The following is a 12,392-nucleotide window of genomic DNA, read 5'->3' as shown; positions in this document are numbered from 1 at the left end:
CATTGGTATTATTTCTTCATAAATGTTTTGAAGAATTCATCAGTGAAGCCATGTGGACCTAGAGTCTTCTTTGTGAAATGATTTTTGACATTTTTGACTGAGAATTTAATTTCTTTCACAATGTCCACTGCCCGTTTGTTACTCTCTGCTTAATCTTAACCACACTTTAATCAACTTTTCTCCTTCTCACAGGCTCCTGAACTCTTGTCCCCAAGTCTAAGAAAACTATAAAAAGTAAGATATTCCTCATTATTCTGAGATCAGCTGACCACAGACAGACACTTTTTCTGTAGGATCCCACTAGTTCTTTCCTCTTGTTGCTCAACTTTCCTTTAAAAGATCTGGTTTGGCTTTGCTTATCCCTCCTTACCCTATTACAGAAGAATCTTTTCCTGTTCAATTCTGTGTTGCTTCCAGTTTTCTGAAATCACAGTATTCTCCCTATTGCAATAACCTTTCTTTTGAGGAAAAAGAAAAATCTCTCCCTAAGTTCAGACCTGTTTGACAATGTATTTATTCACAATATATTTTTAGTGAGTTTAATAGTTTGTATCCTTCAACTGTTATATCCATTTCATTAAAGTTCTGGAATTTTTTTTTAAAGTTCTGGAATTTATTTGCATAATATTCATATTATACAAAATGATAGCTTCCTGTGTAATATTTCCATATTTTCAAGATCAGTAGTATCTGTAATGATTTCACCTCTCTCATTTCTTATATTTCTTATAATTTTTCTAATCTTTCTTATTACTCTGGTCAGAGGTTTATCCTTTACATCAATCTCCTCAAAAATCCAGCTTTTGATTGTGATTTTTTTCTATTCTTTTTCTATTTTCTAGTTCATTTATTGCCGTGATGTTTTCCTTCCTTCCTTCTTTCCTTCCTTCCTTCCTTCCTTCCTTCCTTCCTTCCTTTCTTTCCTCCCTTCCTTCTTTCCTTCCTTCCTTTCTTCCCTCTTTTCTTGTCCTATTTTGAGTTTATTTTCCCTATTTTGAAAAAAATTATTTAAAGGGAATCTGACTTTGTTGATATGAAGCCATTCTTCTCTTTCTTCCTTTTTAATAAAGGTTAAATGCTGCAAAATTTCCCTCTAAGTACTGCTTCACTGCCTCCCATGACTTTTGATGCACTGTGTTTTCATTCATATTTTCCTACTTGTGCATCAATCACAGTGCTGCCTCACTTATATTTAGTTCTACTGTATCTTAAAAAGAACAGTAATAGAGCAACTAAAATAATAATAATGCAACCAACACAAATTTGGACAAAGTAGTAGAAAAGGGTAGATAGGCTACTTTAAAGTAATTGAACATAATTGAAAATAATGCCTATAGCCAATAAATATATAATATTTGTTTAATTATGGTATTTGTAATTGATAAGTTAGTGAAAGACCTAGAAAGTGGCTTCCTCGGTTAGCAGAATTGGAAGTTTTCTGTATTTCAAGTTAGATCGAGAACAATGTATTTTTTCATGAAAGAAAAGTTTCAAGAAAACATGTGGAATACTTAAAATCACTGATGAAAAAATGCTTAGTTGTATGTGATCCCTAATATATAAAAACATCTATTTACTTTTTCAAATTGAAACCAAGATTGCAAAAATTGACCCTTAACTCATTTATAATATTTTTCTCTCCTAATCCATTTGAATATGCTGATTTAAGTATATATGTTCTAAATAACAAGTAATTCAAAGCCTATTATCTATAAGATACTAAATTGTATGTCTTTTTAACCTAAAACTTAACTCTCTAAGGCATTCAATTTACGGATAATATCTGCTCTATTTGATGAATGGCTGAAAGTGCCAAGAAATAACAGAGCAATGGTTAAAAAGTATTAGCATTTCAACTTTAAGGAGCTAAGGAAATGAGATACTCACAGGAATTAGAAATCATTAAATTTTTTATAATAAAGAAAATAAATGAAATATCAGATTGTCTAAGATACTGCACTACATTATAAGCTTTTACTATTATTGTTTCCTTGTATATCACTTTTTGCTACTTAACATTTGAAAAAAGTTTGACTGAAAATAACATTTGTTGGGTGAATGGTCTAATTAGTGAATACATATAGCTAAATTGGATTACACATTTCACCTTAAACTGTAGTTGTGATACAGATAAATTTATGGCGTTTTAAAAAATTTCAGTAAAATCAACTTCTACTTAAGACAGCTTCTGAAGTCAACACAATTAAACATTACTAATAGTGTCCAACACAGTAGAAAATACAAATATTATACAATAGAAATGTAATTCTTTTTTGATATTTCAAAACACAAATCATTATCATTTACTAATAATTGCTGTTGGCATTTAGATTACATGCTATATTCCTTACTAAATAGGATATATTAGGAACTGCTGAACAGAACACTAGGAGAACAGGAACTCCTAGACAGTAAGAAAAGAGAAGTGATTTGATTTTACATTACACCTTAGGATAGAAATGTGGGTACCAAGCAAAACATAAAGACAAAATTCAGTTTAGACATAAATGCATATATTTAACCTTAATGTCTTCATAAAGACATACATTCAAAAAAGTAATTGTACTGGAATTCCTAACAAAGAGAGGTCTTATGCAAAGGCCCTTATGTAATTTACTGTTAGAAATTATGCTTCTTCTTGGTATTATTTCTTCAAAAACAATGTTTATCTGTGTGGCATAGCTTCTAAAGGAAAATGTGATGACAATAGTAGTGTTAATTATTGGGATTTTTTTTTCCATAATGTAAATGTTTAGGTCCACAGCAATACCCCAGGAAACCGGATGGAGGAATCAATTCTGAGAGGCTGAGCAACTTACACTTTAAGTAACATAAGTAAACATGTAACAGACCTGAAATTTGGATAAAGGCCTCAGACATCAAAGCTCAAACACTTTCCACACAACTGCCTTTCTTGTTCAAAGTTCCTTTTTGTTTGTAAAAAAATAAAATAAAATAAAATAAAATAAAAATTCTCAGAGAGAGGAAAGTTGATTTGTTCCAAATCACATCAAAAAGTATTCAGCTACCTCAGCTGTCACTAATAATGAGATCTATGAAGTCAGTTGAAATTATGGATTGTAATTTTCTTTCCTCTCATTTCTGCTCTCCACCATCTGGTGGAAATATAAAGAGAAATCCTCACAAATGTTGGGTGTTTTTATAGGAGTATGAGATTTTTTCAAGTTTGCCTTTCACCAACCTTGATTTATACCCGATTTTAAAACATATTAAGTCTTATTCTCCCTCACTAGCAGGAGGGAGTAGCTGCCATAAATCCTTGATACTGCTGCTTACACAAAGGAAAGGATTGTCCTGGATTGCATGACATATATAATACCAGCTGAGGGACAAGGAAAATGTGACAGGAGAAGCATTCTCTAATGTCCTCTAGGCACAGAAAGGTATGAAGCAGGCTTTTCATTATCAGGGAAAAATTTAGCTAAATTCATTTGTAGTACTAACACTTCATAAAAGAAAAATTGTTTTCTTTCAAAGATCCAGTCATAAACAAAACAAATGGCATCTTCTTACCAATAAAATCCAAGTACCATCAATTATAACTGCTGGAGACAATTATTCTAACAATTAAGTAATACACTATGATGATGGGTATCAGTTTTTCTCATCCATATCAAAGAAATAAGTAGTCTACTTTTTCCGAAGCATGCAAAAAATTGAATTTGAAAATGAAAACCAAGACTGAAATTTAAGTTAAAAACTGAAGGTCTGATAAGTATGATTTAGAACACATTTGAAATATCAATATGTTTTATGAGAAAACACAGAATATAGAGCTTTATTATGAAATGCTATAAAGTTTTCTAAACACATCTGATGATTTTTATTCCTTCAGAAGTAGCAAGAATCATATGCAGACCAACGCTTACCAATGTTAATTTTGGATCCTAAATAATTTGATTTAGAGGATTATGTAGCCATCATTATTTTAGATAGAAAAAGATATTAAAATTATGTTATATGAAAATGTGTAGATTGTTTCAGACATACTCAAAGACCCTAGAAAATACAATTACATTAATAATCCATGCTATTCAGTGGTTTAACTTATAGAACTTATTTTTTAAATAGAGCCACCGAAGGACAGACAATGAGAAAAATCAAAATTTGAAAATATATTAAGCTGTGCTCTAGTCTCATTTAAATTCTGAGAAATAATCAGTAATGAGTAAAGGAAAAAAGAGAATTCAGTCACTCATTCTTTCATATTTTCTATTCTCCTTTAGCTTTAGTTGTGAATTTTAATTTTATCAGGTTTTTAGGCTAATTCTCTAATAACTGACTTAGCTGGAAATCCTCTCAGGCAGAAGATACATGATTAGAAAACAAATTTGTAACATAACTGAAAAAAGTTGATTTCCAAGTGGTTTTTACCAGGCATCTTGTGATACCTAGGATGCCCATTATACTGATAGAGTAGGCAGTTAGCTAGTTAGGAGCAGGGAACGGGACTGCCCGGCTGCTGGAAAAAGAAACCACCAACCACCTCCAGAGCAAAAACAGCTCAGCTCGGAGATACACTGGGGTCGCAAGGATGCCCTTCCCTATAACCGCTGCCCTCCAGTAACCTGTAGCTTCATTATAATACATTCACATTCCAATTTTGACTCCCCTTGCAGGGGATGGGTGCCATGACCATTCCAACAAGGACCAAGAAAGGGCCAAAACCTTTCTCTCCCTACTGGTAGGAGGAGTTCCTTAGATGATGGGAGGCAACCTCAATCAGAGACCACCCTAGCTATGGCCCATAATCCAGGCAAGTATAAAAAAGGCAGCCCCCACCCTCAGCACAGCTGCCACTTCTGGGCCCACCTGCTCTCCCACCTAGTGGGTGTACTTTCACTTTGATCACTATTAACCACTCAGTGTGACTCTGAATTCTTTCTTGACTGAACTAAAGAACTGAGGCTGGGAAACAGGACTCGCCTCTAACAGTGTCATTACTATTTTTTCTAGCAAACCTGAATTTGACATTATAAAAATGTGAATAAAGCAAGTAAAAAATATACCAATTTTAAAGATACTCTAATGGTTCTGTATTGACTGCTCATGTCCGCTTTAATCCATTCAGGATGAGCCTTGATGGCAATGATTGAAAGTAAAACGTAATGACAAAAAAAAGACATCACATATACAAAAGATTGAACTACTTTAGGTATTACAGTTTCAACACAGAGAAATACATTACATAATCATATCAAATGAAGTAGACAGGTTCTTTTCCTTCATTTTTTAAAAAAGATGTATTTATTTGAGAGAGAAAGAGAGCAAGCAAGCATGCAAGGAGGAGGGGCATAGAGAGAGAATCTCAAACCTACCCCGAGCTGAGCACAGAGCCCACCCAGGCCTCTCAGGATTCTGAGATCATGACCTGAGATGAAACCAGGAGTCCCATGCTTAACTGACCTAGCCATCCAGGAGCCCATTTTCCTTCATTTTTTATAGCTACTGTGCTATAACTGTTTTTGTGTTGTTTTGTTTTTGATGGCAATGCAGGAATATGTAATCTTACAAGATTGGAGAAATAAACAGCAAGGATCTAAACAGTCACAAACTTGCTCTTAAAATCATGTAGTTGAATGTGTGATTGTGTTGGAGGCTAACCCTAAGAGAGTTCTCCAAATTAACTTTCAAGTAAAACATAATATTTATGAAAAGAAAAGTGAGAAAATATACTAATTTGAAGCTAACATATATAATCAATGTCACCTGTAATCATAACAATTGTTAAGAACCTAGACTAGAAAAAGTTTGGGGAGAACTATATTTGAAACTCTGATTTTCTTGAAAATTGCTGGTATAGAGGTAAATAAATAAAAAAAAAACTCTTGAGTCTTTTTTGTATTATAATTTAAAGGTCATGAATAGACAATGCACATACTTATTGCCTGCATGTAAGTCAAACATCCCTGACACTTCACTCTTGCTATGCCACTGTTAATACTTGAACTGTGTTTTGAAATGTGCTTATGTGATGAAATTTCAATACGGGGATTTTATTATCTCATGCATTCTGTCTCATTTTATAAGATAGGTATTTATTGACACAACACTTCTAATTAAGATCCTACTTATTGTGAGAACATATGTGAAATAAAATGGCTTCTGTCTTTATATATCACTTAAATACACACTTACTCACTATAAGTAGATGTACGCATCTGATTACTCTATTCTGTCTTCTAGTTTAGTTGTGTCCAAACATTTACATATCGTTCTGCATATTATCATTTGTCTTTCTCTCTCTTTTTTTTTTTTTTTTTTTTTCATTTTAGGTGAGGAGTTGGGAATTTAAAGGCAACATCTCACAGATAACCTCATGCTGGTTCCCTTTTGTCTTTATCTAGTGACAAGTGCAGTTGTGCAAATGAGAGAGTTCTCTGCAAAAACACTACAATTCCTATACTCTAATGCCCTAATGATAAAAAGTATTTTGGTGTTGATGGTGGTGTTTTCTTTTTTGTTGTTTGTTTTTTTCCCAATATGGCTTCTCAACCCGGGTAAGAGATAGGGGCGTCCATTCTCCAGATTGTGGAGTAACTAGAAGTTGTAGCCTTAGTACTGGCATGGTTGCGTTTCAGTGTGATTTCATCAGTGGCTAACGAGAGAAACTGACCTTAGTTCAGTTCTGCATTGTCCTACTGTCTTTTCTGGAGTCCAAGTCTAGACTTTCTCCTTCAACTTTTCAATATTTTTATAGATGTCAATATTTACATTACATCACTGATGCTTAAGATACCTTAGGTGGTTTCTGTTTCTTAACTATAACTGATGTGTGGCTATTTAAGTGTTCTGCTATAATTACTATATATGCTTTTTCTGAAACAGCTCATTTTGTATAAAATCATGCACCAGGAACAGAGCTTTGGGGAAGATTAGATTAGGGAAAAAACTACCAAAAACACTTTATACAACTTTGTGACAAGAATACTAGTGAAAGCAGGACCAAGACTAATAAAGCACCAATATTATTTAAAAGAAGGTATATCACATTCCTAATAAACACAGAAGTGCCATAAAAAGTAGAAGTCTTTATCTTTTTTCTTTAAATTTTATTTATTTATTCATGAGACACAGAGAGAGACAGAGACACAGGCAGAAGGAGAAGCAGCCTCCCTGCGGGGAGCCCGACGTGGGACTCAATCCCATGACCCCAGGATCACTCCCTGAGCTAAAGGTAGGTGCTCAATCACAGAGCCACCCAGGTCCCTCAAAGTCTTTACCTTCTATTGCAAACAGTAAACTTAGCTCGTAGGAAACTCTGAAAAGGTGGATGGCATTTTGTTGCAGAAATGAAGACAGAGGCAATTTTGTCACATACTATAATGATTTTTTTCATTTTTCTGCTCTTTTTTTCATTTCTCCTTAATGATAGATTCTGATTATACTCTACGTTTTTATCACAGGAACAGTTTTTCCTTTCTTTACATTTATTACTATAGGGTTTTGCTATTAGATTAGGTTATTGTGCCCTTGGTCATTCAAGTAGGTTCTTGCGATTCCTGGGAATACAATATGGAAAACAAAATGCCCATCTGTTTTCCTTTACTTCTTGCTAGATGCACTGCATTTGGCATTCCAGATGGCTATACAACATCTATTATCCTTTAGGCTGTCAAGAGTTTTTTGCCATGTTTATTATCCCATAGGGAAATATGCAATTCCTGTGTTTTATTTTTCCTTGTATTATTTACTACCACTTTTCTTCAACTAAGTTTGTCAACCAGCATTCAGCATCATATATCACAAGAACAGAGACATTAAATAGAAGCTTTCATTCTAGGAAAGAAATTTGATTTCTGGAATCACAGTCAGTTTGCTTTTTTTGTTGTTGTTCTCCAAATTCTTGTTTTTATTAAAATTCCTTATTAAATTTCAGGGTATAGTGGCCTAAAAAAAAAATCAGTGGACCTGTATCAAAACTATAATTTTATCACTTAGCTTGGTGCATAATGTTGGATAAAGTCACTAAAGTCTAAATTTCTAGTTTCTCATCCATAAAATTAGAGTTGATAAAGGAGAGGTAAAGCACATATATTTGGTTGGTTTGTTTTGGTTTAGACAATCTTTTTACTGAAAGGAATGTTTTTTAAATTGCAAATACCTTTGCCTGAATACAGAGATAACTATCAATCGACCAAAAATATATTTAACAAATATTCCACACCCGATATTGTATTAATGAAGTGACAGGAGCAGTGCAAGACATACCTTGAATAGTTTAAACTACATAAAGTCTCATAGACAAGAGAAATCAACCTAATTGTCATAACAGATTGTGCATATTAATTGCCAAACATAGTGGACTTAAATTGAAAATAATAGGTGTTCAGGGAAAAGAGTGAATGATGTGGCTGGAATAATCTGAGGAATAATTTGTAGAGAACATAATACTTTAAGGTAGACTCAAAGGACATGAAAGAATATAATAAGGGACATAGATCTAGGTTACAATTATTTTATATTTATACATATGTCCAATTATTGTACATATGTGTGTGGTTTGTGCGTTAGTATTGGAATCTTAAATAGGTAGTTGCTATTGTCTGGATCAAAGTCTATTTATTTTTTCCTATTTTAATTTCGTTTTAAATTAGCCATTGTTGGGCAGCCTGGGTGGCTCAGCGGTTTAGCGTCGCCTTCAGCCCAGGGCGCATCCTGGAGACCCAGGATCGAGTCCCACGTCGGGTTCCCTGCATGGAGCCTGCTTCTCCCTCTACCTGTGTTTCTGCCTCCCTCTATCCCTCTCTCCCTCTCTCTCTCTTTCTTTCTCTATGTCTCTCATTAATAAATAAAATCTTAAAAAATAATAAAAAAAAAAATTAGCCATTGTTGGGATGCCTGGATGGCTCAGTGGTTGAACATCTGCCTTCGGCTCAGGGCATGTTCCTGGAGTCCCAGGATGGATCGAGTCCCACATTGGGCTCCCCTCGAGGAGCCTGTTTCTCCCTCTGCCTATGTCTTTGCCTCTCTCTCTGTCTCTCATGAATAAATAAATAAAAATCTTTAAAAAATTAAAATAAATAAGCTATTGTTACTCATTTACATTTTCCTGATTAATGAGATTAATTAAATTTAATTGTTTATAGTCACTTTTACATTTTATTTTGTGGCATGGCTATTCAACTCTTGCTTATTTTTCTACTGAGTGATTTCTCTATAATCAGATAATCTTTCCTTTGACTTTTGAGATAATCCTTCTAGATTTGCTGTAAGAATTGTAGAAGTAATTAGTGAACTGTTTAGAATAACAAGAACTTTAAATTTATCAAGATCCCATAGAAGTGATGAATAGTTATCATTTTATTTCCCTTTCATTCATCCTGTCAACTATTACATCCAAAGTTTTTGAAACAATAGCACCTCATTTATCAAAATCAGTATGCTTTAAATATTTACTTGGGAGAATATGTTAACTTAAAAATGAAATATATTTTTATTTTTTTAAGATTTATTTATTTATTTTAGAGAGAGAGAGGAAGAGAATGTGGGGGGGAAAGGGCAGAAACAGAAGGAGAGAATCTCAAGCAGATTTCTTTTTTTTTTTTTTATTGGAGTTCAATTTGCCAACATATAGCATAACATACAGTGTTCATCCCGTCAAGTGCGTCCCTCAGTGCCCATCACCCAGTCACCCCCATCCCCCCCACCTTGCTTTCCACCACCCCTTGTTCGTTTCCCAGAGTTAGGAGTTGCTCATGTTCTGTCTCCCTCTCTGATATTTCCCACTCATTTTTTCTCCTTTCCCCTTTATTCCCTTTCACTATTTTTTTATATTCCCCATACGAATGAGACCATATAATGCTTGTCCTTCTCCGATTGACTTACTTCACTCAGCATATTACCCTCCAGTTCCATCCACATCGAAGTAAATGGTGGGTATTTGTCGTTTCTAATGGCTGAGGAATATTCCATTGTATACATAAACCACATCTTTATCCATTCATCTGTCAATGGACACCGAGGCTCCTTCCACACTTGGGCTACTGTGGACATTGCTGCATGAACATCGGGGTGCAGGTGTCCCACTGTTTCATTGCATCTGTATCTTTGGGGTAAATCCCCAGCAGGGCAATTGCTGGATCGTAGGGCAGGTCTATTTTTAACTCTTTGAGGAACCTCCACACAGTTTTCCAGAGCGGCTGCACCAGTTCACATTCCCACCAACAGTGCAAGAGGGTTCCCTTTTCTCCGCATCCTCTCCAACATTTTTTGTTTCTGTCTTGTTACTTTTCCCCATTCTCACTGGTGTGAGGTGGTATCTCATTGTGGTTTTGATTTGTATTTCCCTGATGGCAAGTGATGTGGAGCATTTTCTCATGTGCTTGTTGGCCATGTCTATGTCTTCCTGTTCATGTCTTTTGCCCATTTTATGATTGGATTGTTTGTTTCATTGCTGTAGAGTTTAATAAGCTCTTTATAGATTTTGGATACTAGCCCTTTATCTGATACGTCATTTGCAAATATCTTCTCCCATTCTGTAGGTTGTCTTTTAGTTTGGTTGACTGTTTCTTTTGTTGTGCAAAAGCTTCTTATCTTGATGAAGTCCCAATAGTTCATTTTGCTTTGGTTTCTCTTGCCTTCATGGATGAATCTTGTAAGAAGCTGCTGTGGCCAAGTTCAAAAAGGATGTTGCCTGTGTTCTCCTCTAGGATTTTGATGAAGTCTTGTCTCACATTAAGATCTTTCAACCATTTTGAGTTTATCTTTGTGTATGGTGTAAGAGAATGGTCCAGTTTCATTCTTCTGCATGTGGATGTCCAATTTTCCCAGCACCACTTATTGAAGAGACTGTCTTTTTTCCAGTGGATAGTCTTTCCTCCTTTGTCGAATATTTGTTGACCATAAAGTTGAGGGTCCACTTCTGGATTTTCTATTCTGTTCCATTGATCTATGTGTGTTTTTGTGCCAGTACCACACTGTCTTGATGACCACAGCTTTGTAGTACAACCTGAAATCTGGCATTGTGATGCCCCCAGATATGGTTTTCTTTTTTAAAATTCCCCTGGCTATTCGGGGTCTTTTCTGATTCCACACAAATCTTAAAATAATTTGTTCTAACTCTCTGAAGAAAGTCCATGGTATTTTGATCAGGATTGCATTAAACGTGTAAATTGCCCTGGGTAACATTGACATTTTCACAATATTAATTCTGCCAATCCATGAGCATGGAATATTTTTCCATCTCTTTGTGTCTTCCTCAAATTTTTTCAGAAGCGTTCTATAGTTTTTAGGGTACAGATCCTTTACCTCTTTGGTTAAGTTTATTCCTAGGTATCTTATGCTTTTGGGTGCAATTCTAAATGGGATTGACTCCTTAATTTCCTTTCTTCAGTCTCATTGTCAGGGTATAGAAATGCCACTGACTTCTGGGCATTGATTTCGTATCCTGCCACACTGCCCAATTGCTGTATGAGTTCTAGCAATCTTGGGGTGGAGTCTTTTGGGTTTTCCATGTACAGTATCATGCCATCTGTGAAGAGGGAGAGTTTGGCTTCTTCTTTGCCAATTTGAATGCATTTTATTTCTTTTTGTTGCCTGATTGCTGAAGCTAGGACTTCTAGTACTATGTTGAATAGCAGTGGAGAGAGTGGACATCCTGTCATATTCCTGATCGTAGGAGAAAGGCTCCCAGTGCTTCCCCATTGAGAATGATATTTGCTGTGGGCTTTCATAGATGTCTTTTAAGATGCTGAGGAATGTTCCCTCTATCCCTTCTCTTGGGTGTAGGAGCTATTTGCTGTTTTTTCTCTAGCTCCTTTATGTGTAAGGTTAGCTTTTGTATTTGAGTTCTTTCCAGTTTTTGGATGGATGCTTGTATTGGGATGAATTTCCCCCTCAGGACTGCTTTTGCTGCATCCCAAAGATTTTGAACGGTTGTACTTTCATTCTCTTTAGTTTCCATGAATCATTTTAATTCTTCTCTAATTTCCTGGTTGACCCTTTCATCTTTCAGCAGGATGGTCCTTATCCTCCACGTGTTTGAAATCTTTCCATACTTCTTGTGATTTAGTTCTAATTTCAAAGCATTATGGTCTAAAAATATGCAAGGGGCAATCCCAATCTTTTGGTATTGGTTAAGACCTGATTTGTGACCCAGTATGTGGTCTATTCTGGAGAAAGTTCCATGTGCACTTGAGAAGAATGTGTATTCATTTGCATTTGGATGTAAAGTTCTGTAAATATCTGTGAAATCTATCTAGTCCAGTGTATCATTTAAAGCTCTTGTTTCTTTGGAGATGTTGTGCTTAGAATACCTGTCGATTGTGGAAAGCGTTACATTCAAGTCACCAAGATAAGTATATTATCATCTAAGTATGTCTTAACTTTGGTTATTACTTGATTGATATACTTGGCAGCTCCCACATTCG

General features: G+C 35.0%; 1 long non-coding RNA gene across 9 annotated transcripts in view; it reads left to right on the top strand.

The window, feature by feature from the left end:
- LOC119867452 overlaps positions 1 to 12,392 on the top strand; it is a 74,797-nt gene that overhangs the window by 48,350 nt on the left and 14,055 nt on the right. For 5 of the 9 annotated variants that reach the window (XR_005383577.1, XR_005383576.1, XR_005383572.1 and 2 more), the window contains 2 exons: positions 193 to 234; positions 2,757 to 2,918. The exons of 2 other annotated variants lie outside the window; for them this stretch is intronic. This is a non-coding gene — a long non-coding RNA (uncharacterized LOC119867452). Of the gene's footprint in view, positions 1 to 192; positions 235 to 2,756; positions 2,919 to 12,392 lie in introns of those variants that run through there. 2 more of the 9 variants (XR_005383580.1, XR_005383575.1) reach the window with 1 other exon arrangement.

This window comes from Canis lupus, chromosome 34 (genome assembly GCF_011100685.1).
Source record: "Canis lupus familiaris isolate Mischka breed German Shepherd chromosome 34, alternate assembly UU_Cfam_GSD_1.0, whole genome shotgun sequence".
Taxonomy (NCBI): domain Eukaryota; kingdom Metazoa; phylum Chordata; class Mammalia; order Carnivora; family Canidae; genus Canis; species Canis lupus.
This window is presented reverse-complemented; position numbering and strand designations above follow the sequence as displayed.